This window comes from Molothrus aeneus, chromosome 12 (genome assembly GCF_037042795.1).
Source record: "Molothrus aeneus isolate 106 chromosome 12, BPBGC_Maene_1.0, whole genome shotgun sequence".
In the NCBI taxonomy this organism is placed as follows: domain Eukaryota; kingdom Metazoa; phylum Chordata; class Aves; order Passeriformes; family Icteridae; genus Molothrus; species Molothrus aeneus.
The window spans coordinates 2,149,136-2,170,297 of NC_089657.1; the positions used below are offsets into that span (position 1 = coordinate 2,149,136).

The window sequence follows — 21,162 nt, forward strand, 5'->3', positions numbered from 1 at the left end:
CAGCTTTGCCTTTCTGATAAGCAAATATTTGGGGGAAAAAAATGCACTCAAGGAAGGGAACACCATCCCTAGCAGGCAAGAGCATGGGGGTCATGCAAACAAAGAGTAAAAGTTGAGCAGGAGATGTAAAACTGGAGGAAAAACAGGAGAGAATAAACTTCTAGAGCAGCACCTTCAGCAAGCACAGAGCAAACCAGAAGAACTTCACCCAGAAAAACTCGGTTTTGTGCATTCACTGCAAATTTTTCAAATTACCAGCTTTATTCTGCAAATGAAGGGGAAGGTTCTCACCTGGAGGAAATTCAACTTTTGGGATCAGATATTGTCTCCTCCCCACATTTTGGGGACAATTAGTGCCTGTTTTGAGACGGTGATTGAAAGAACAGGACGAATCCAAGGGAAAACCTGTGTTTTGCAAGGTGTCCGTGGGATCACGGTGGTCCCAGCTCTGTCCAACACCCCCCAAACACTCTGGGATGTTCTGTACCCTCACCTAAAGGGTTTCACACCTGCTGGGACACTGCTCGAGGCAGATCATCAAATTACTCCAGAATCAGAGAGAATAAGACAGAGGTGAAGCTGTTAAAAACCACCCATCAACCTAAAGGTCAGGGTCTCTGGCAACAAAGAGAAAGAATTATTCCTGCAGTCCTCAAACAGATTTATCCTGGATATAAAGCAGGACCATTTACAGCTCAGCAAAATTTGAAAACTGGTACTAAAGCACATTACAAGCTTTCTTAATTCAATTTTCCCTGGCATTTATTGTGGTTAATAAAATACCCAAATGTCATCGAGATTTATAAAAATGTATTTATAGGTTAATAAATGCATAAAATGGACTATTTGGAAAAACCAGCTTACAGCAAGCCTAAATAGATACAGATTTGGGGGTTGCTGCCTGTCAGGGGGGTAATTAGTGCTTATTTACACACATTTTCCCTCCCTGTGAAAATCCAGCCCTGAATTCAGAGTTCAGGCTCAGTGCTATCTCCTATGTGAACTTTTATGCACCAAAATGGAAGAAAAAAGGTTCCTCCAAAGATCCTTTGCAGATTCTTTTGGGAATACGACCCCGCTGCTCGCCAAAACAATGACCACAAGTACCAAAATTTGGGATGAAGATTTGCCTGGGCTGGAATGGTGATAAATAGGGAAGAGAGGTTTTGTTTTGAGTTCAAGGAAATAATTTTAAATAAGAAAAATACACATTAAAGCATGCTGGAGCAAGCCTGGAAGCACTGATGGGGGTGACAGTCTCTATTTCCACATTTTTATGAAGTATTTCCAGAGAGTGACTCAGATTTTTTGCTAAATAGGCACAAAATTTAAACTATTTATTGGCTTTTTCCAGCTGTGTCAATAGACTACTTTGGATGGTTCGGCGTTTGGTCTGTGTGCACATACATACACAAAAAACTGGTTTATTTCCTTTCCTCACTTCCTCACATGCTGGATTACAAACATGCTCTGCTATCCAAGCAAAATTCTAAGAATAGAGAAGGAAAAAAATATTAAAATACTGTAAGTATAAAATAATACAAATATAAAATAATATAAAATAAAAGTAAATAATAGAATAAGAAAAATATTAAAATATAAACATGAAGAAAAATAATTAAAACTATAAAAATTTAAACGTTTTAAATAAAATAATAGCAAAAATTATAATAAAGTAATTCTAAAATTATAAAATACACACACATATATATTTTTATACATATATAATTTTTATATATATAAATATATATATATATATATATAACTACGAGCCCATACTGATCCCAAGAAAATTTTGTCCTTTTTGCCCCATTTTTAACAAACCCTCCTGAAAATGTCCTGTCAAATATTAGGTTTTCTCTCCCTGCTCTTCATCCTGAATAGTTCAAGTTCAGCCTTTTCATCAAGTTCAGCCTCATCTGTTTCCAGATCTCGGTCTCACTCCAAGCCAGAACTTCCTTGAAATAAACTTTAATGTGCTTTAATAATCTCCTGCTAATGCTGGTGATTGGCAACGCTCTGGTTTTAACAACTGCTCCAACACTGAGTGTAACCAAAGCTTTTATTTGTAATTACTGCTCTGAGCTGAATTCTGGTACAATCCCATTTATATCCAAATTATTTCTAATGAACGTTGGGCCGCACCAGACTAGAGGGCTACATGTTTAAAAGAAAATGGATTAATATTTTATTTTCAAGCCATTTCAAATGCATTTCTGTAACTAATAAAGAAACAAAAAAACCCCACATCAAGCCCTTGCTAGGATAATTGACTAAAAAGGGGATTTTCTAACCCACGGAGCACTGCATGAAGTTTTTTGTTCATTAGAGCACAAGTGCAGCAGAGATTTATGGACACAAATAGACACAATTTCAGGAAAAGCAGAGAGGGATGCACACACACACAAATAACATAAAACACAGCAACTTATGGGATGTGCTGAGCCTTTTAAGCACTGGGAGAACAAACATTTCGAGGCACTCATCCCTTCTAAAAGGTATTTAATAGAATGGAAAAGCCTCACGTTTCCCAGAAAGCTTTCATGTACAGCTCATCGTTTTTAGACAAATGCTTTCTGAGCCCTCACTAATACAGTAAGTTATAAAAATTCTTGGCAATGTCGTTCTCATTCCAGAAGCTGCCATTTTTTAATTGACACTTCTGCATTATACAAGTAAAGGACACTGCTTCCCCCCCACCCCCTTTTTTTTTTTTTTAATACCTTCATTTCCCTTAAAACTTATCAGGGAATTACAGACATTTCCAGGCATTAGTCTTAAAAGACATTAGCAAAGAAACATTTCAGGCCCTTAATGCCATGAGTTTTAGCAGTTGCTGAGCTTTTCCAAAGCCAAAATAAAACTCAAAATGTCCTATTTTAACTTGCAAAACAAATATTACAGTGAGGCCAGCTGGAAATTTTGCTTCTTTCAGCAAGGCTCCAGTCCATGAACAAACACAGCCCCAGATTATCAGTCAGGGGAAATATCCAGCCCTGGGGAGCCCAACATTATTCCCAGTAGGTAAAACACATCTCACATGTAAGAATTTTGTTATTCCAGAAATTTCATTATTTCTGTTCAGCACTGAACACTTCCACTTCCTTTCAAAACCTTGCAAGACACAGAAACATCCTGGCAGCGCCAAATGTCTTTGTTCCAAGCTAAAATGGAGATTGCTGGGATGGACAATGATCACCATTCCCACTCTTTTTAATCACAACCAGCACAATTATTTTAATTATTGTTATTTTTAGAAACATTTCACCACACTGCCACTGAGATGTGGGGGTGGGAGGCCCAGGGGTCACTCCTGCCCCTTCCAGACCTTTAAATTTGTTGGGATTTTGAGCTACACGCAACCTCCAAATCTTAGCTTCCCTTCTTTCCTCCATCTGCAGTCCAACTTTCTAATAATTAGCTTTAATTACGATTTGCATCATTAGCCTTTGGTCTCGTCCGCGGGTGCTCACCCATCCCTTGGGGCTGACACAGCAGGGAAGGGGAGGTTCACTCCAGAAGAACTCCCAGGCAATGTCACAGTCACAAAAATTTCACTGTCAGAAAAAGTTAAGGTTTATTCAAAGCCCTTTTTGAGACAAAAAAGTGAGACTGGAGGTTCCACAAACTTTTCTTGGCAGCTTCTGGGCCTTTTAAGTGACAGCTTTTCTAAGGCAGTCAAACAAGAAAGTGCTCGCTGCAGCCTCCCTCTCTCTGTGCAACGTTTTGCCTCCAGACTGAATTACATATTCTGCAAACTCTACTTTTTCAGAATGGCTTTCAAGAAAAAGGGGTAAATTTTTAGATTATCCAATTAATTTAGTCAGGACATGGCTGTCCTAATTAATCCTGCATGATTCAAAGACTATTTATGCAGTACAGCTGCAAGCACACAAAAAATGTATTTATCCTAAAAAAAACCCCCTTAGAAAATAAAGTTTCCTGTCTTGGTCCAAAGTCCATTTGACCCGCTGGAAAAATACCACCAATTTGGAAGGAGGCTTTTAGAGCAATTTGCATTATTTTTAGGAAAGATTATCTTAAAGCCAAGATTCTGAAAGACTCTTCAGAAGTCTAAAGCACCACTCGAGACCAAGTCACAAAAGCTTTCTGCAGACAAAATTCTCATTACAATCAGCAGGGGTTTGCTCTCCTAATGAATATTTGAGTGAACTGATTGGAGTGCTCAGCTTTGGAGGTGGTTGGAGCACAAGATCTTCTTGACTCGATGATTTCCCTGCAATACACAGCACTGATCTCTTGGAAAACAGCAGTTGTGGCAGGGCTGAAAAGGGTGGAAATGGGTGAAGTTCTACCCAGAGTAGCTCTCTGAAGTACAAATTGTTCTTACTTCAATGACACCGCTCAAAGTTCCCATCAAATAAATGATCCAACTGTTCTAACTCCTTCAAATAATACAGGCAGGCTGGAATTCTTACCCTCTTGTGCAAATAAACTCTGAGAAAGAGAAATTAAGGAGTTCTTGTCCTCTTAAATCTGCCTTGATTCACAGCAGGATAAATTCGTGGGCCCGGCGACATCCGGAGCGGCACTAACGGGAAGCTGAGTTACAGTTTGCAATAACCAGGTCCCACAATGGAAGCTCTTCACAGCTCCTGTCACTCTCAGTGGATCACAACATCCACCCCTGGGTTTTAATGACCAAAGGACAAACTGCAGCTGTCCAACAAAAGTGTTTACGTTCCTGCACCACCCAAAATCCTCGGCACGTAAAGCGACGGCACCAAACTCAGAGAGTTTTTATTGGTTCCACAAAGCACTGAACTGGTTTGAGGAGATTTTAGGGGTTTTCAGACACATGCACTTCAGTGGAACTTCGTGTCAGTCCATCCACTCCCAGTGTGAAAAATTTGGATCAGACTCCAGAGGTTCCCAACAGGTTCCTTTTAACCCCACACAGACCCCGGGGGATGCTCCGTAGGCATCAACCCCCTCACCCCAATTCCTGCCGAGCGGCTTCAGCCCTGCACTCTGGAATTGGCCACCTCTCAACACAAAATACCAGGGGAACTTCTCCATGGGATACTTCAAGTGGCACAGGGAGGTTCCTGAATCCTTCTCAGCCCACCCTTGTACACCCCAGAGTTCCACAATCAGCCATTTTTGCCACAAAGCCAATGCAAAATCCTTCTGTCTCCTCTCCCCCTCTTCATTCTTCTTCCCTATATTCCAATTTATATCCTTTTCTCCTACAGCAGCTTTTGTTGGGCTGTTTCATCAAGTGGATCATTAAAAACAACATTTCTCTGATTACATTTATTTAGTTTTACTTATTTAAATAGGTTGCTTCTCCAGAAAGGTCACTTACTCTTATTTCTCCTTTTTTCCCCCAAGAAACAGAAAATATTTTAGTACATTCTTCTATTTAAACAAGCACAGTAGATTAATTAATGCATTTAGTCTCTGGAAAGCTTCTAAGTTTTGTCTAGCAGAAAGTGGCCATGAAATTTTCTAGTTTTTTCCCTGTAATTAGGCATAATAATTAGCACAATAATGCCCTTGTTAACATCCCTAATTATATGCAACTAGTGCATCAATAGCTCCTAGAAGGAAGCTGGTTACCTTTCCCATCTCCTGTGGGCACAGCAAACCAGGATCCTGTGCTGAGCAAGGACAGGCTGCGGAGCCACAAATCAAACAGCAAAAACTCCTCAGTCTAAAACAGCCCCAACATCAAAACCACTCCTTGGAAAAGTCTTAAAATAGCTCCCAGTCAGGCAAAAAGAAAAAAAAAGTTCAATAAACCCTCCACATCAAAAGCAGCACCAGGGTCTCCCAGCACCCAAGTTTTGCCATTTGTTCTTTTGGACTCATTAATCAGCTCCGGCCGCGGGTTCTGCCTCGGCTCTGACAGAGTCAACGCAGGCACCTCTTACATTTTTACATGTTCAGTGCGTCCTGCCCTATCACCAAGCTGCTCAGGTTAGCTCTGCTGGGAGGCTGGCTCCTTCCAGGAATAGAAATTAATTAATCAGTGTATTTTCCACCCCCGTGCCAGGAAAAACATCCCTGATTAAAACGCCGCGCTCGAGTTTTCGCAATCACGGCCGACACCACTATTGATTAAATGGAAGCCTTGTGAGCGCTTACTCATTTTAGAGGTGGATTTATTTCATTCTTCTCAAGCTGCTTTGTTTTAATTAAAGGGTGTGTTCTAGACACACTATTATTATATATTGAGAACACCTCTGTAAGCCTAAACTATCTTTGTGGGAAAAAAGAGTGCTCTTGGATGATGGAAGCATTAATTCCCCAGTTCAGATCAGTCTAGAGAACAGCATGCCTTGGAGGCAGTCATTGAAACTTAGTGTGGAAGTTCCAAATCCATCTACAACTCTGCTTCCAGACAGAAAAAAATGCTTCAAACACGAGCAGTTGGGGCACCCCAAATAAATCCCACCCAGACTGCAAAGCTGGCAGTCTTGGCATCTTACTTGGCTGGTACCACTTAAATGGAAATAAAGAAAGGAACAACCTTTTGGTCCCAGCCTCCATCAGCAGTCATCCTCATACACTTGGTACACTCAAATTCCATGTTGTCCTTTCCATATTCCACAGGATAGGACATCACACTTGCCCCTTTTCACAACTCACTGCTTTCTTTTGTATCTTTATGGAGACAAATGTTCACCAATTTCTTTTGAAAATACCAGATATTAATCCTCACACATTCCATTATAAGGAAATCATGCTAAATTAGCCCAATAATTACAAATTGTGAATTATCTGGTCAGGTCTGATAGATGAGAGCTTGAAGCACTCTTGACCTTAAATACCTCATACATTTCTCAGTATTTTACTTGCAGTGCAATTGCATGGAATCCTCTGGGAAGAAGATTCTGATAAATGCACATTCTTTAGTTATTTTGTCATTTTTTTAACTTACCAAAACCACACAACTCTTCTCAAGATGTCTAGAACATTTTCAAACCTCTGTGTGCATAAATTAGTGGCGCTGCATAAGGCAGCCTTAATTTATGCACTCACTATGGACCCAATTAGTTCCCCTGTACCAGAATGCCAAACAGATTTCCTTCATAAAGCAGAACACATCACATCTAATATTTATATAGAAGGCCAAGCTTTGACTGTTGTGTCACCAACTCCAGACTTTGAGAAAGGAATTCTGAATAAGCAGGGACACCTTGCACCATCCCAGGCTGCTCCAAGCTCTGTCCAACCTGGCTTTGGACAGAGATCCAGGGATCCAGGCACAGCTGCTCTGGGCACCCTGTGCCAGGGCCTGCCCACCCTCACAGGGAAGAATTCCTTCCCAATATCCAATTCAAATCTCCCCACACGATGAGGCTCTGTGATCTCACCCTCCTCCTGCCCAGAGCAGCCCCTTCCCCTCTGGGGGCAGGAGGTGATAACCTGCTATCAGACAGCTGTCAGGGACTCAATATCTTGATTATTCTCCTGTTAATATTTTGCTCTCTCCCAGCCCAGCTGGTTTCATTGCTTGGTTAAGGCTGAGCCATGCCTGAGTGCTCGCAAGCTGAGGCTCCACCAAGGGAGCTGAGAGTGACGTGGTGAACTGAGAGAAAACAGCCCAAAACTGCTGATGACGTCTGTGCTGTGGATGTTTCTCACTCATGTTGGGAAGCAGAAACCCTGCCAGACATTTCTGGGCTGTGGTGGTTCTGCTTCAAGCCCTCCCTCTGCATTTGTAACCTACTTGAGGCGTCTCCCATGGATTTATTTGGTCGAGTTTTGGCTGCCCCAGGTGCCAAGAGCGTCACAGAAAGCACCAGGGACCACATCAAGGTGGTCAAATCCTGGGAAGGTTTAACTGTGCTGACGTTTGCACAGTTAAACCTCAACCAAAATATTGACTTAAAGCAGTGCTGTGTAGATAGCCAAGATCAGTGTAAAGCAGTCTGTGAAGTGGACCATAAACTGATAAAGAAATCAAGTGGAATGGGGAACTGCTCGCCTGCATTCTCTGTGAGGAGAGTAATTTAAGATACTGCTGTCCCACAGGAAATATGCTTACAGGGGCTCTGAGCAAAGCCATGTCTGATGTACAGTGCCAGGATGAAGGGCACTAAGTCACTTCACATGGCAAGCAAACCATTTTTCACCTTTCAGACATTTATTTCAAGCAGCTTAATCAAAATGAGCCATTTTGATTTTCATGGGTACCTAAATTAGTTTAACTCTTTTATCAAACAACCTCTATTCAAGACTCCAATAATAAGTTAAATTCATATATAAAATTGTACAGCAGAATAACAAAAAAACCATGTTTTTATAGCTCTAATGAGAATCTTATACCACCAGAAATGATGTAAAACAATCCACCTGTAATAGAGTTGCTCCTGTGAGTGCTCACATTTTGCATCCCACAAATCCCTTCCAGCCCCAAATAACCCAAAACCCTGGATAAAAACCACGCATATTTTTGCTCAGGTATGTTTAGGTTTAAGTGTACAACTCTGCAATGAAGTTTGGCATTCTTTAAGCAGAGGGCAGTATTACATCAGGAAATGGTTATTAAAGTTACCTGCTCCACAGCATGGGAGATTACAGCGCTGCCATTGAACAGACATATTCCAGGTAACTGATTTTATGGATATATAAAGTTTCTGAAACTACAGCTATATTCAATTACGACAGAAAATTACAGACAGGAGAGCACTGCAGCCTCCTCCTACACTTTGCTAAGAATAAAAAACCTTCTTGTCAATGCATTGTTTTACTTTGACCAAGTCCCTTTAACCTCAGAGGGTTTACCCTTCTCTCCTCAAATTAGCAGCTCATGAAACATAAACGCACCAGCAACTCCGTCCATTCATCCTTTAAATCCACACGTCCTGCCATCCCTCCTGGACCTGGCACTGCAATCCTCTAACAGGAGTAACTCCTCTGAGCATCCTTTGATGCTCTGCTCCTTTTGGCTCCTGCAATCCCCAACCCTGCTGCTGCCCCTCGTAATGGCAAAGTGGGAGCTGAAAACCCAGCCAGGAGATAAAATTCTCTTCAGCCTTAGAACTTTCCCTCCTGCTTTGACATTTGTGTAACATTCAGAGGCCTCTTGCTCACACAGAGATGCTCCTTATCTCCAGCCAAGCACTTCAGATGGGAAGAATTATCTATTCCTCACTGACATCTTCCACTAAATGGAACATTTAATTAATTTGGTCCTAGGCCAGTCTGATCTCTTCTGCTCGCACGGAGACGAGCACGACTTGCAACTCTCTGGCACCGTTTCTTCTCCTCCTCCTCCCCCTCAAAAGGAACTTTAGTTGTTTACAGAATAGATACAAGAAAAGCCAAGCTGGTACAGTGACACATCATTAGTTAAAAATACACCACAGCATAAAGAGCTTTAGTGCCGAGAGCGCGTCGGAATGCAGAATTACACAAAAATGGCTTAGGAAGGAAAATGAAAGTCATCTGGAAAGTGGTGATTTTTCCTGCTACAGAACAAAAAAGACTGCAAGCACTTTGTGTTATTGCAGAAAGCCAACTTTAGCACAATTAACCAAGTTGGAAAAACGGTATAAAGGGTTATAAAAATACTGGGAATGTATTACCATCTCTAAAATGCAGATGGCAAACAGAGGGTGCGAGGAGAGGAGGGAGGAAGGTCTCAAAAGCCAACTCAGAGTGCAGGACCCTGGCCAGAGGCAGCATAACCAGCAGAGACAATTTGTGATTCGCAGCAAGTTGCAGGAAGCTCTGAAGACAGAGGCAGAAATGCAGGAGAGATGAGAGAGCTGCTGGGCAGATTCCTGAGCAGAGCCCAAAACCAGCCAGCCCCACAATGAGCTGGGACTGCACAGAGCACAGCACAGGGAGCCAGGCTGAGCTCAGCCCCACAGCTCAGCTCAAAGCCACAGCCAAGCCCAGAGCTGGGAGCTCTCTGTGAGAGACAGAGCTCAGCTCCTGCCCGAGGCTGGTGGTGATGCTGCCTCATGGCCCTGGGCTGCTGCGAGCTCAGAGAGAGCCCAGGTTCACAACTCAGAGCACAAATACGGCCAGAGAGCCTCTGAAATAAACCACTTACAGCTTGGTTTGAAATGGAGCTCGGACTAAAATAATTAATTGAAAACCAGCAGGTTTATTAATTTGTTAATTGAAATGGAATCAGGTACCAGCATCTGTACAACACCTGTGGCCAAGGTCTGGGTTGGAAGGGACCCTAAATCCCATCCAGGGCCAGCCCTGTCATGGGCAGAGACACCTCCCACTGTCCCAGGCTGCTCCAAGCTGCCCTTGGGCTTTGCCAGGGATCCAGGGGCAGCCCCATTTCCTTTGTGCCAGGGCCTCACCATCCTCACAGAGAATTTCTCCCTAATTGACCAATCTTCCACCCACTGACATCAGAGTGAGCAGCCCCAAGCACACCCAAGGCATTGGGAATGCTGGAAAGCTGGAGCTTGGACAGTTTAAGATCTTGCTGCATAAAAAGAAATTATGAACAGAATATTCCTGTAGCTGTACCAAAAGGAATTACCAGTATGAGATTGTCAATAGTGGGGGCTGGAGTTCCAGGCTGTAACACAGCACAGCCCACAGCAGCTTCAGGGCTGCCAAAGAAGTCACCAAGAAAAAGTGAAAGAGATGCTCTAGTGACATTTTAAAGGGAGGAAAAAAAACAGAGGTAGCTCTAATCATCATCCTCTGATGAGGTGTTTTAATTCTGGTATAACAGACTGTGGCAAAACCTAAATAAAAACAAAGAGAATCAGGACACATCTGTTCAGCATGAAACATTTTTTTTCCCCCCCGTCTGCTTCCTATGGAAGAAAAAAGACTTCAAGGACTGTGCTGAGGATAAGATCTCCTGTATCAAAGCAGGTGATACAGTAGAGTTGTGATAATTCTTGTGGAATGAGAGGAACGAAGATTAAGAGGAAAATGAGGAAATAAGAGATCTTTGAACTGCTTTGAAGCAGGGCGCCAAAAAGCTGCTCCAAATTCCCATTAACTTCAGCAGTGCATGAAATGCAGTTTACTGCCTGCATGGCTCCATGTTCTGGAAACTCCAATAGTGGGCAGTTAAACCCTGGAAATACACAGCTTACAGGCAGGGACAGCAGCACAGCTCTGGGCTGGCAGTGAGTCAGCAGCACAAAGGGAAACACAGATCTCACAGGAACAGGCACACGGGGAAGAACTGATGGCCAGGAGGTTTTGGTGCGAGGAGGAATGAAAATAGTGGCTGTGAGACTGAAGTGATAACTCCTGAAAGAGTCACAAGTGGTGAGGGAGCTGAAGGGATGGGAAAAGAGCAGAAGGAATTACAGACTGGAGACAAAAAGTGAGTCAGATTCCAGTTCCTTCTTTGTGCCACATGGTGTATTGAGGACAGCTGCCACTCAATAAAACCTAAAATAACTTTTTACTAGAAAACTTTGAGCAGGGCAGTTGCTCTACATCACCTCCTCAGATCTGTTCCAAATCAAACAAAACCCACCAGAATTTGCAACATGGTACAGGCAGATCAATCATTTAAAAAGAGCATTAAGAGGAATCAAAATATGTATCTGCAAGTAAGGAGATAAAGATGCTGTTCTTAAAATGGTATAAACAGGAACAATGATCAATTTGAATGAATTAAACAAACCAAAACCATCTTGTTTTCCTTCTCAATAAGGACAACTGTGAACCTGAGAAACTAAGATCCAAAATCAAAGGAAAAAGTTCAAAACTGACCCTAAGGAATATTTCTCCTCCCTTCAGTTGGCAGATGGATCCTTTGAAGCAAGGAATCCATTTGCCAAATACTTCCAGGGGATCAAGGGATGCAAATTTTCACCAACATAAAGACAGAGAAACCAGGGAAATGTTTCTTGAGTAACGCACACTCCAACACCTTTATGCAGAATCGCATCTATAACATTTTTATCGTAACTAAAAGGGTAACAAAATCAGTCCTAGCAAAGATTAGACCGAATATTTTAATCCACAAAGATTAATCTGAGTTATAGATTTTCTGAAGAACCTTTGTTTCTGTTTGAGTCATTTATTTTGAGGTATCAAATCTTTTAAAAAGGAGGAGTAAAATCAAAGTGTGTCACAGTGAGCCATGAGGGGTTGGCATCATCAGGTGTTTCACCCAGACTTTGCTTTGGTTTGAGGTTTCCTAATTTTTAACCATGTTTCTCAGTGTCACAGAATCCCAGACTGCTTTGGGTTGGGAGGGACCTTAAAGCTCATCCAGTTCCACCCCTGGCACCTTCCACTATCCCAGACTGCTCCAAGCCCTGTCCAGCCTGGCCTGGAACCTGAGCCAGGTTTAAAACCTGGCTTTAAAGTAAAAGACTTTAAAATAAAAGACTTCAAAGACACTGGTGGAGTATCAAACCTGGCAGCAATAATTTCATGTGCCACAATTCCAGCACTAAACCAAACCTTTGTGTTTGCCAATTTAGCTTTTTTTATTTTTTTGCCTTATGAGGCTGTGGGTTAAAAGGGGCACGAGAGATGCACATTCAGTACACCTCATTTCCATCTGTAAAGTAAATGTTTAATATTCCAGGAGTCGGAAATTAATTTCCTAAATGTTAATTGATGCTATTTCAAATCGCTGAGGGCACATTGAAGGCATTTCAAATGATTAACACAAGATTTGATGGCAAAGGAGCCATTTCAGTAATGGGCAGAGCCAAAGCCATCCCTCCTGTCCCACCTGCAGCAAGAAACACTCACTGAAAACCCAGTGAAACAGGGGAATTTCATCTGACTAAAATCCAACCACCTCCAGCCTGATTCTGTGTCCTTCACTTGAGGACAGAGCTGCTTTTAGGGGTGTTTTGGGGGTTTTTTTTTGGATTTGCACTGAGGACATCACTGATGACAAGTAGAAGCTGTTCAAGCACTCAGCCCTTCACAAGCACATCCTTAAATAACCAAAATTATTAAATAATCCAAAGATTGAATGAAATAATCCAAATTAAAAGAAAAAAAACCACCATAAACCCCCCTCCCAAGCTGATTTGCAGCCCCACAGCCTGGGCAGCATTCCCACAGGGTGCTCCTCTCCCAGCCTGCAGGACAAACTCCACCTCTGGCCTGGGATAATCGATGGAAAAGTGTCAGGGGCTGAGGAGTGAGCAGCAATGCAGCCTGAGAGGTGTGCTGGGGAGAACACATCACTCTGGGAGGAGATGGGGGCTCTCCTGCTGCAGCACTGCCACTCCAGCGTTTTTCAGGAGCTCTACACTCACTTGAGCACCCCTGGAGGCACAGCCACCACCAGCTCGGGGATGACTGATGCTCCATCTCCAGCAGCAAATCCCACTGTGATTTCAATTGAATTCCAGCAGCCATTTTATTTTTCTTTTTTTTTTTTTTTTCTCCACACAGCCTCTCCACTCTCTATTTCCTCCTTGCTCCCAGTGATTCAGCAGTTTATTCCTCACTACACTAATCCCTCCATAAGACAGTTTCTCATCCCTTTCAAGCAGTGCTCATGACAGCACTTGCCCACATCACTGGTGTTTGGGGGTCATTTTTTTCCTATTAAATAGGAATTTATCTCAGACACGCTTTGGCTTTCAGGCTGCACCACTTTTCCAGCCATGAGGAGCATCATGAGTCCTCACACTGTGCTCATCCAGTCTCTCAGCTGAGCTGGTGACAGCGTTGCAGGAATTAAAAAAGGAGACAGAAAAATGGAAATCTGGGGCCCAGAGGATCACAAACAAGCAGTGACACCTGGGACCTAAACCAGCTGTGAAACATTCTTCAGAAGACCTGGAAAATACATGTTTGCTGTTTACAGGGGACTCCACAGAGCTGCCAGCTGCCTGTTCGAGTGACTCACCTAAAAGGTGCAGAAATTCAGTTAATAGGAGAAGAAAAAAAATAGGGAAAACAAACTGGCAGGACCCAGCTGTGCCAGAACTCCCAGCAACTCCTATCATACAATAACACCTTGGAATCCAGGCTGACCCATCTTGACCCAGCTATTTAGGCAGAGGCTCAAAACTCAGCCCAGTGACTCTTTGTTGTAGTAATGAGCAGTTTAAAACCACCATAATTGCTTCTGACCATAATCACCCAACAGCCATGAGCTGTTTATCTGAGAAAAATTAATCCTCAAAGGGTGACCCTCATGTCCACAACGTGTTCTCAGTCATGGAGTGATTGATAAGTTATTCCAAGCCAGTCCACAGAACCACTGGTAGTGACATTTTATCATCAAAGCTCCTTCGCCCTTAATCAAAGGCTAATTCAACATGAAATCCTTAAATATGGGCTGCACCACAAGATAAAGTTAGCAACCTTGAAAAGGCTGGGAAATGGCAATTTGCACACACAAACACAAGATTGAGAGCTCCCATCATAACCTGCCTCATCAATCACCAGCTGCAGTGGCTCTAGCAGGACTATTTCCAGAGTATATTAAACTTCACCACATCTTAACCTTCTTGTAAGGCCACAATAATCTCTTTTACAATATCCAACAAGTGCAGAAGGGCAGACTTGCTTTGTGCCAAAGTATGCCTTGTGTCAGATTTCAGATTTAACAGCCTTGTTCCCTTCCCAGACGTTCCCTGGTGTCATTTCAGCCCCATATTCCCACTCAGGGAGCACAGACAACACACCTCACACATATTCTGAAAGGAAATACTCTGAAATGCTGGAATGAGGCACATCCCTTGAGCTATCACCTGGTAATTACCTGTGCTTCCAAAATCTCTTTGCAAGGGAAAGATCTGGCCAGGCACCTGTGACTGAACTCAAGTTTATCCCATTGTCCAAACATTTCTCATGATCTTAGGGTGAAAAGCCAAGTCATGAGGACTCCATCTTAAATATTACTCAAGTTAAAAAAAAACAAAACAAATACTCCAAATCTCAAGCAAAATGCAGATTCTGCAATAACGAATTACAATCGGGGTTGTATCAAAAAGCTGCTGCAAAGTCAGGATGCTCTCTCCCAGCCCTTCCTCTAAAAACACAACTTAAATCACCCTAAAGTTTTGATGATTCAGTTTCATCAAATCACTTCAGAACAACTGACTCTGTTTTAATTTTTGGGGGGGTTTGGGTGGCACGAGGAGCCCAAGTGATGAGGGCAGAAGGAAGCGGCCAAGGGAAGGGACGGCAGAGAGGCACAGAGGGTGAAAAGCAGGAGAAGGGAATCAGGAATAATAAAGAGGAAGCAGGATATAATAAAGAGGAAAAGAAAGGACACAGCAGATTTTCAGAGGGTTAGGAAGAGTAGGAGGACGTGGTGGCAGACACATCTGACAGCGAGGAGCCAGGGAAGGAGGACAATTCAGGATCCTGGGAAGCAGAAGGATGCCTGGAGATCACAAACAACCCTTGTCTTTGAAGGAGGGATCTAAAAATCACATGTTGGAGGCAGTTCAGTGTCCATCCAACTAATCCTCCTCCCCACTGACCCCCAGCACTTCCAGCTGAGCCAAAGCTGTCAGACACAAACAGTCACACACCAGGCAAAGGGGAAGCTGCCCGTGGACAAAACCAGCCCCAGCCTTGTCAAACCATGCCCTAAAACCAGACCCTGCCCACCAGAAATGTCTTTTTTCAGAGCATTCAGTTTTAGGACATTTCTCCAGCACAACTGTGCATTGTCTGCTGGTAATAATTCTAATTAAATTTACACTCTGAGCCTGGTTGTGGGATACAAAGCACAGATGCTACAAACTCTAAGAGGACTGCTGGCCTGTCACTGTTTTAATTAGCTTGACAGGTAATCAAGTAGAATTTTGTAATTATACCACTGCAAAGCAGAAATGTTTCCTTTCAAATCCCTTCTCCTGGAGCCACTTTGGTCAAGCACAGGCAGTTTTGAGCCTCAAGACCAGAAGCAAAACCTCAAACTTTGCTTCCTCAGGGCCTGGCTTTGACTCAGCAAGGCTCATGTGCTGCTGAGGAGCGTGGGAGAGAAACTCCTGCCCTCCCCCAGAGATGAAATATGTATAAAAGCTGAATCTGCAGTCCCCATATGTGTCATTTTGTCAAGTACAGCAGAGTGTGTGGCCACTTTTCCCTAAACACCACACTGTGCTTGTTCCTTGAGGGCACAGCCCTGGAGCCCAAGGCTTGCTGCCACTGGGGCAGGGGCAGGCTTTGGGCACACAAAATTCACTTTTTGGGGTATCTCAGCAGCTTGGGTGACATTGCTGTTCCCACTGCCCACACAAGAGCCAAATTCTGCCTTGTGGGGCCATTCCCAGACCCAAACACCCCACAGGGCACTGCTGACCTTCTAATGGCTCACGTTCACCAAGGGCTTCCCCATTTCAGCTTTTATTTCAAATACCCCTTCACTCCCAATGCCACTGATGCCTTTTGGGCTACCTAAAAACAGAGGCCAGGCAGAATTAAGGGAATAAGAAGCTGTTCTTTTTATTGAAGGGCCCAGTTTTGGGCAGACACCCAAAAATGGATGATGGGTCAGGGTTTGCACACTTTTATAAGTTTGGTCCATTTGCATTTTGGGGGTGAATCTGGCAATTCCAGCTTCAGGTAATGAAGTCATTGAGCCCAAGTTTGCTCCCCCAACTCCCTTTTGTTCCCATCTCTGGGCCCTGAGGCAGTGAGGTGTCCTTGATTGCCAGGCCTGCAGAGGAATTGTTGTGTCTGCCCCAAATGGGGAAGCAGCAGCAGCTCCCACTGAGTGTGGAGTTTGGAGTTACACACTGAAGAACTGCAGGGTTACAGATAGATGGAAAATAGAAAAGCTGAAATCCTGAGGCATCCCCAGAATGGAGGCATTGAACCCAAATTCCAGTCACATCCTCACTAATGAGGAGTGTTTACCCAGGAGTTAGAGGCTCTGTAAACAGAAAGCAATTTCCATCCTCCTGGCTGGGCTGGTGTCAGCATTTGCAAACCATTACCAGCGTGCCCAGAACTGTCTGCCCCAGTCCTCCACACTTCCTATCAAACTGGCATTTAAGGATTTGGAATGCAGAACACAAGGCTGCAGCCTAAAAATAATATCCTGAGATTTGATCCTGCACTTCTTATTCAGGCTCAATTAATCAAGGTTGCCTAACTCTTCAGAAGTAGTTTTCATCAGCAGATTGAAAACACTTCCCACATGAAATGGGGATCAGCATCTCTTTTTTACTGTGGAGAACCTGAAAATGAGATTTCACCTGAGAAGGAGCTCTGAGGCTAATTTAGGAGTACTGTCCAAAGGGATGAGGAGTCCATTATTCAAAGATATCTTTTATATTAAGAAATAAGCTTTTCCTTTCAGACCACTAGAAAGACTAGAAAGTGATCTATCACAGGATTTATCATGCTGTCTTTGAAAACCTCACACCAAGAGAGCACATTCCAAAAGAGCCAGGCTGAATGAGAGTATTTACTTGATCTCCATCTTCAGTTTTCATGGTGAACACCCCCCAGGACTAAGGAGAAACTCCCAAGAATTAAGAAATTAAATATTTTTGTCAGAAACCATCTGCAGTCTCTCTGAACAGATACAGTAATAACATCCAAAACGAAGACAACATTCATTTTTCAAATATTTGTAAGCTCTGAAAACATCTTGTTCTCCTTTGGAAACAACATCATTCAGACTTAAAAGCATGTTGGAAAAAACCCCTCCAGATAATTTCAGGGTCTGTAGAACAAAACTCACCTCTCCACTAACAAGATTGATTCCTTTTGACATTCAAACTGAGAGGCCATTAAGAAAATTTGAGTTTCAGAAACACCACAGGTTTTTTTGACTAATTCAATTGCAGAGTCAATCATTCAATGATTAATTAAACACCAATCTTGAAAATCTCTTGACAAGAACAATAGGAGCCTAACCAGAAAAAAAAATACAACCCTGAAACATTATTGATAACAAGATATCAATATCCTTCTGAAAAAGAGTCACTCTACAGCTTCCATACATCCTGTTAAATGTATATAATTTACAATTTCCCATTTACAATAATAGCTGAAAGCAAATTGTTCCACATTTTCCATAAACCTTCCAATGTAGAATTGCATAAATGCAACATATACACTTAAATGCAGATTTATATATTCTTGTAAAAAGGGAAATCAAAACCCCCTGTCAGGGCACAGAGAAACTCCAGGACAAATTCTTTACAACACAAACAACACAAAGGAGATGCTGACATTCAATGCAATTACATTAAGAATAAAGAGAAATTGACACCAATACATCAGAATTAGGATTAAATTCTTACCTTCTCCAGTGCATGATATGCAGCCTTCAGTCAAATTTCCAATACCTGAAAGAAGAAAATCAAATGGAATGTTGGTTATGCTGATATTTTAAGACACCAAATTAATTCTTGTTGTTGTCAATTTGTTTTACAGACAGAGAGGCTGGCTTGGACGAGTTTTATTTGCTGTTTTCAAAGTGCCACGAGACAACAGCAGGAACCGGCTCAGATCCTTCCCCACTGCTTGATTCAGCTCCCCCCAGTCCCTGAGGTCTCTTCTCCAAAACCCCCAGCCCCTGCCCTGGGGTTCAGCCTTCCCACCTGGGATGACTCAAACCTTAAATTTTTCCACCTCTGGTTTCGCTAAAGGCTGCAACTCTTCCGCTGATAACTCAGCTGACAACAAACCAACCTGAATCCCACAGAAAGAGGCTGAAGCAGAGGCATTTCCCATTAGATCATCCAAACCACATGCTAATAAAATTTGAAAGAAAATCAGGAAAAAACAGGAAACTTATCCAACACATGATTTAAACCTAAAGCTTCACATGTTTGGTAGCTAGGTACGGGTCACACAGAGAACATATGGCAAATGGAGATGATGTTTATGAAACTAGAATTCAGTGGGCACCAGAAATGCAGCAAAAATGATATAAGGAAATATGAATTTTCTTTTGCACTATCAACGCATCCCAGATAGGAGAGGCAGAAAAAGAAGTCTGACATTTTGCCTGAAGATAAGCACCCATTTCCCGGGTTGTAGCTTAAATTCCAATTTGATATGAGGAAGTCACAGCCAGAGGAGAGCCCTGCTCCTGTAATGGGGTTGCTACTGAAGTCCCTGAGAATTAGATATTGAGAAGAAATCCCTCCCTGTGAGGGTGGGGAGGGGCTGGGATGGAATTCCCAGAGCAGCTGGGGCTGCCCCTGGATCCCTGGAAGTGTCCCAGGCCAGGCTGGACATTGGGGCTTGAAGCCCATGGTGTCCCTGCCATGGCAGGTGTGGCACTGGATGGGATTCAAAATCCCTTCCAACCCAAACCTTTCTGGGATTCTATGGATCCAAAAAGCTGCTACACCCCATTCACTACTGGGGAATTACATCCCTGGCAGCCTAAAGGGATATTTTGCCTTCATTTACCATGGATGCACCACTCCCACCCACCAGCAGCTTCCAGCAAGGACCTGGCCTGACATCTCCCAGCCTGAGAGCTCCTCTCATGGACCAGCAGCTGGCACAGCAGTCATACAATCGATGTATCTCGATTTTCCACCTGGATTGTTGGAATTCAGGACATCCCTGTGGCTGTCCTGGATTGCCAGGACGCTCAGAGACCCTGGTACAGAGCCCAAGATCCCTGTGCCTTTGATTATGACCCATGGAAAAAGTTACCAAGCCACGAAAGTATAAGTAGAATAATATTCAGTTTATCATGGGGTGAAAAAACAGATTTTTGGTGTTTTTAGAATGGGGGTTCAGGGGGCAAGATGGAGGAATCTGGGCGTTTCCAGCCTTTCTCCTTCTTCTTCTTGGCCTGCATCTCTTGCTGTGATGGTGGCACTTTTGGATTGGTTTACAGTAGAAGCTCAGTGTCTAACAAAGGTGATAGGTATTGGGAAGTTATTGTAAATATTGTACAGGTGGTTTTTAGTATAAAAAGATAACACCGCCCCAGGGTCAGGCAGAGTGCCTGGAACTGTCCTGCTGAGCAGACCTTGGCTGGACAGGAGAAAGAATTTTATACATAAGGAACAATAAACAACCTTGAGACAGAAATGAGGAGCTCTGACTCCTTCTTTGACTTCCAGGCTGGAAAAAGAGACTTTCCAATGCATCTCAGGGTCACTGTGAGCAGCTAAAGCCCCAAGACTGGATTTCCTGGAGGGAAGAGCTCCCTCCCAGCTCAGGAGAGCTGGAGGGGAACAGGTGGGGTGCAGCTCCAGCCCTGGGTCTGGGAAAGCTTTTCCATGAGGAACAGGCTCGAGGCAGGCAGAGCCAGATGGAGCCCACCGAAGTGAGCACAGCGCCGGGGAGAGCGGGGAAATATTTGACATTCAGAGCTTTGCTAATTAGACGTGGAGAAGAAATGAAAGGTTTTGTACCAATCAAAATATTACTCTGTTTACTCTAACTGTTCAACTTATCACTTCACTCAGGCAAACTTTGGGAGAACAAGTTGCACAAGTTAAGCAACACTCCACCACCAACGTCGCTGTGTATTTTTAGACGCTACAAAGCCGTGGCTGCTGAAAACAAAGCAAAAAAAAAAACCAAAAAAACCCTGCAGTTTTGCCTTAGCTAAGCCTGGTGTGCTCAGTACAGCGAGATTTGGAGCCCACCAGGCTCCCAGACACCCCTGAACCCCGTGGGCACGCAGGGCTCAGAGCCAAGGCACAAGAGGTGTCTCACAGAACACCTGCACACCAGCCCCCAGAGCGGCACCTCACCACGCTTTGGGCTTTTGTTTCTCCAGCCCTGTCGTGCCTGTGTGCAGAACCGAGCTTGGGTGGCTTTTTTTGGAGCTGACGTGGGAGACTCTGGATGAAATCTTGGTTCTTCTCTTCCCCCACACCCCCAGCCAGTGCAGCTACTACAAAGCTCATGATGCTTTCTCCTGCTGGAGCTGCTCGCCTTGGGTGGAGCACAAAGCTCATCTCCCATCTGCCCACCCAGCACTTTGGACACTTCATCATTTTGGGCTAGAAGGAGCAGGGGACTGGTTGAAAAACCTCTGCATTCTGATTCTGTCTGCTTAGCAGCTCAAGCCAGCAGCACACAACCACTCAAACCCTTCAGAAACTGCAGGTTCCAACAACAGGAACACTTCCACGGACAATTTCTTAAAACACCCTGCCTTGGCAGAGAGATGTTGACTCAAACCAGGGAGGAGGCACATTCAGAATATTCTGTTTTCAGCACAGGATTTCATCCTGCAGGAGTTGCAGATACTCCTGACAAAACCTGCAGATTTGGTGCTCAGGTGGTGACCTGGCAGTGCTGGGTTGATGTTTGGGC

The 21,162-nt window shown here is 43.5% G+C and overlaps 1 protein-coding gene across 2 annotated transcripts in view; it reads right to left on the reverse strand.

The window, feature by feature from the left end:
- The window catches only part of LOC136561499 (contactin-4), a 273,024-nt gene that overhangs the window by 216,876 nt on the left and 34,986 nt on the right, over positions 1 to 21,162 (reverse strand). For both annotated transcript variants that reach the window (XM_066557827.1, XM_066557828.1), the window contains exon 2: positions 18,168 to 18,212. The gene's annotated coding sequence lies outside the window, so the exon portion shown is untranslated. The remainder of the gene's footprint in view (positions 1 to 18,167; positions 18,213 to 21,162) is intronic.